Here is a 4,822-nt window from a genome sequence, read left to right on the forward strand (position 1 = left end):
ACTTTTGCCAACATAATAAGTCAACTAATTTCATCGGCATAAAAATTGAGTGCTTGAGATTCGATGAAATCGACGAAGGCCGCTTTTGCTTGGTGTTGATTAGCGAAGATTCTTCCGTTGAGAAAGTTATCGAAATGCTTGAAAAGATGGTAGTCGGTTGGCGAGAGGTCTGAGGAGTTTGGTGGGTGAGACAGAACCTTGACGCTAAATTCGTTTAATTTTCTTGGAGCAGAATCGGAGCTTCTCTGTTGACCAATGCCGGCTGCTGTTGGCTAAATTTTCGGTACATTTCGCCGATTTCCTTACAGTAAGACTCTGCTTTATGGTTTGGCCTTTGTTTAGAAAGATATATTGTTCCCATTTTTTGAGCATTTCGATTTTTCCAATACGTTTTAAACCTCAAAGAGAAAAAAATTTGGGGAGATAGGGAGCTACAAAAACATTAAAAAGCAAAAAATTTGGAAACAACCTAATATTTGTGTTCACTTGGTAAAAATACATCAAAACAATGATGGCCATTTCTTAGCTATTTCTGATAGTGGATTAATAATCTGCAATACATCGAAGTGAATAATATCTATTTAAACTGTAAAGCTACTCCATTTTGTTAAATAAACATGTAAATTAAGGGTTAAGTACCCTGCACTTGACTATGTATCTGAATATTATGATTATTATATAGGTTAAGTATATCGTTATCGTATAACGAATGTTACTTGTACACATAAATTTCAGAGCTATGTTTATGAAATTCACTTGAGACTAGGGACCATCATGTAGTACGGATTATTATTATTATAATCACATCGTTTATCACATGCATTTAAATAGATAGTTTAATATTCGATAACGAAATGGAATACGATAACCAGTTTTTATGTGTTCAGTTTAATTTTCTATTGTTATCATTTAAACGAGTATCGATGGAATGCTTTTTTATTAAAACTATAAATTTAACGAAAGATGTAAACATTGGATAAGGTAATACTGAAACTATGAATAACCCACTCAACTTCAAAACGCCATAAATTCTCTAAATTAATTTTTAACTTCCCAGAGGAAGTTAATGTAATGGGGCTGATTTTGAAAATCTCCAGTTTTATATATTTCCGCGGTTTCAAGGCCGCAATATCCGAATCAAACCTTTTCAATGCGATCTATGTGTGTGTGTATGTATACGTATGTGCGTTTGTTCATTCGGATTCTTTCGCCTTGATTACTTCCCGAACCAGTTATGACATTAACACGTGACTGGAAGAGTTTTCAGCAGAATTAGTTGAGCCGTTTTTTAATGGTAATAAAAAACCTGGAAAAAACTGGATATACAGAATCTGAAAAGTAGATAAAACACATCATTTATCTATGGATATAATGATAGTTCCAGCATAAGCTGCAGTACATGTTCGAAGAATAATCTATGAAGGCTAACAAGACCTTTTTTTAATGTTTTTTCCCTCTCTAGGAAGTCTGCGGACTACAGGGGTCGCACGACTTCAGTACCACACCGATTATGAACTGCCATTTTTTTCTTTTTAAATCGCCATGATTCAAATAATTACTTCATTCACTAGTTATACAAATTTTATAAACTTGTCATATTTAACTAGTTTTAGAATTGAAAAAAAAACTAAATTTAAAAACATAGATGATGGGTTATTTTAGTAATCTATTTGCTGAAGGAGGCCCGTTACGTATAGAAAAAAATTTATGTAAAATTATCATTTTATTGCATTTTTATATCATGTAGGGATGAAATATATCGAGGTATACTAAGTTTAGTCGCAAATTTTTACACCATATATATACATATATGACATATATCGGGGTATACTAATGATTAGTCCCAAGTTAAAATATTCATGCTACGAACAAAATTTTTTTACAGGTGTTCATAAAAATCATTTAAAAAGTTCATTTCCGGTTATCTTTCTGCCCGTCTGTGATCACGATAACTCAAAAACGAAGCTGAATGAAACGAAATTCTCATTCTGTAAAAAAAAGTATTAATTGTTTTTATTCAGTTTCTGATAATGAACGTGAAAAGCATTTTGTAAAACACAGTATTTTCGTTCAAATCCACCCAGTAGTTTTTGTGTGATAGCATAACAAACAAATAAACTTACTTGCTTTCACATTTATAATATATAGGGATGTATTGCATTTATTATTTTACAAATTATACAGCACGAATTTTCTAAAATTACTAATGCTTTAGCTCTGTTTTATTTATAACTGAATGCCATGCTGGAATTATCTTAAGGGCGTTTCTAATCCATAATACCATAGAAAATTGTCATTAAATATTAACCATCCTTATTATACAGAAGAGCGAAGCTTCGTTTAATGCAGGCGTCTAATGTATAGACGGAATTATAATTTAAATATGTAAATTTTGTACCTACTGACCATGAAAATTGTTACACTACTAATATTATACAATACCACATATAAATGTAATATTCTAGAATCCACCGGACGGTGTCATTTAAATTTTTCTATTTTCTACAAACTCTTAATGGTACCTATCGAGAATAGTAGACACAAGAAATATCCGTTTTAGCAAAAATGGTGCTAAAAATTTTTCCCACCAAAAATATTATTAAGGATGTTTGAGCATAATGATTGATTTAAGGACTCAACAGGCAGACTTTACTCAAAGAATATGAGGTGAAAATTTCATTTCAATTTTAGAAAAAAATCATTAAAAATCGATATAAAATACCATATGCGGAGAAATCTCAAAAAACGACAAAAAATGTTGAAAGTTTTTGATAATTTTCACTTGGAATGGATGAAAAAAACTTTTTTCTATTAAAAAGTAAGCATATTAGCAGTGACATAGAAAAGAAAAAACCAAGTGTCTCCATCAATATAAGGGATAAACGTGCATGGTAGATTTAGGGTTGAACTGATTTTTATCTTATTTTCAACATTGATGGTGAATTTTAATATAAATGCATGAATTTTAATATAACGAAAAATAAGAATTAAATTTTCGGTATCTGCCTTGGTTTTCGAAATATCGAAAGTTGAATAATTAAAGAAAATTTTCAATATATTGAAAATTACGCCAAATATCGAAAAATTGTATTCTTACTTTTAGTCTTATATCGCTAAGTTAAAATACACTTAAAATTTTTAAATAAATTTTTTTATGTGTTCATCTGAAACTACTTGATCACACACACTCATACATCCTTAAAGGTAGATTTCTAGATATAAAAATTTTCTTGTCTGGACCGGACCCATGTTGAAAAATTTTGTATTCTACCCTAGTTGGTTAAGTACCGACACACAGTTTGACCTAACTTGGTAGGGTTTGTGGGTATGTTGACGTTGAAACAAAATATTTTATTCATCATGAGTTTGTTGGGGTTTGAAATATATTTGGATTTTCAACGAGTATTCTAAAGTGTATTTTATATAACAGTATGTTTCTGCACAGATGTGACAATGATGTCCATTTGAATAAAGTCTAAGTTTAAAAATGGATCAGTTGTGAAATGTTTTCAGGTTGTATATTCAAATTATATGAAGATTTAATAATAATTTATATGCCTAAAAAAACAGTAGTAAAAGTTTTTCATAAGTTAAAATATACACGAATATATACACTCTTGGGCATCGAAATCGGAATTCTTTCAATTGAAATGCGGGAATTTTTTCTTTATGAACAACATAAAATATTGACAAAGATACTGCCTAAGCATATAAAATATTATGGTAAAAATATTTTGGCAGTCTATCTCAAAATATTTCAGTATAAATACCGGCTCGGTTTTTTTGTCCGCAAGTATCTATTTTCGTGTAACGAAATGTATATAAATTTGTTTTTTTTATTATTAAATCATAAATTTTTTTATGACTTAAAATATAAAATTAATATTTATTTTTCTAATATATTTTGTTAGTATCTGTATATTGAGAATTAGATGTTCTGTCTTTTTTTTAATGTTTATGAATTTTTAAATATATTTTTGTAAATTTTCTTGGAAATATTTTATGAGCTCATATATAAATTAGTATGAAAAAGGAATAGATTAAAAAAATGTATGGAGGATTTCAAGACTGGTTATATTTCAATTTATCTTTTTCTTGCAGATTTAATTCACTTTTATATTAATAACAAAAGAACATTTTATTCGACTTTGAAGTTTTCACTTTTATATTATTAAAAAAAAAACCTTTTGCTCCATTTTGTTTTCAGTGCTTCCAGGAAGATTTCACTTTTGCAGTAATAAAACAAGAAGCAAAAACATTATATTCCACTTTGTTGTAACTGCTTCCGGGAAGGTTTGAACTTTTAAAAACAATTGCCCAATTCTAATAAATATAATTTTTCGAAAATTCGGGCCTAGGAACGAAATAAGGCAGCATTTTAAAATGTCAGATATCAGAAGTAACTTGGTAACTTGGAGATGGTCAAAATTTTCAACACGCTTTTATTAGCTTGGTATACATCTTTGTAACGAAATCTTTGAATGTGATTTTAGCCAACTTCAATACGTCGAATTGAATTGAAACTGCGAAGACTTGTTAACTTCCCAGTGGGATAGTTATTGTAATGGGTTCGATTTTGCAAATTGAAAATTTAGACATATCTTCACGTTTTAAGGCCTATTTAGTCGAATAGTATGGTTTTTAAAAGGATGTCTGCGTGTGCACATGTATGTATGTTTGTATGTACGTATGTATGTATGCATGTTCGGTTTCAATTTTCGCCTCACGTATCTCGAGAACAAATGATGATATTGACATGGGAGTTTCATTTAAGGGATAAGTGTGTAACTTAGACCTGATAAGATTTTGAGCAAAATCGGTC

This window comes from Chrysoperla carnea, chromosome 5 (genome assembly GCF_905475395.1).
Source record: "Chrysoperla carnea chromosome 5, inChrCarn1.1, whole genome shotgun sequence".
NCBI classification, from domain to species: domain Eukaryota; kingdom Metazoa; phylum Arthropoda; class Insecta; order Neuroptera; family Chrysopidae; genus Chrysoperla; species Chrysoperla carnea.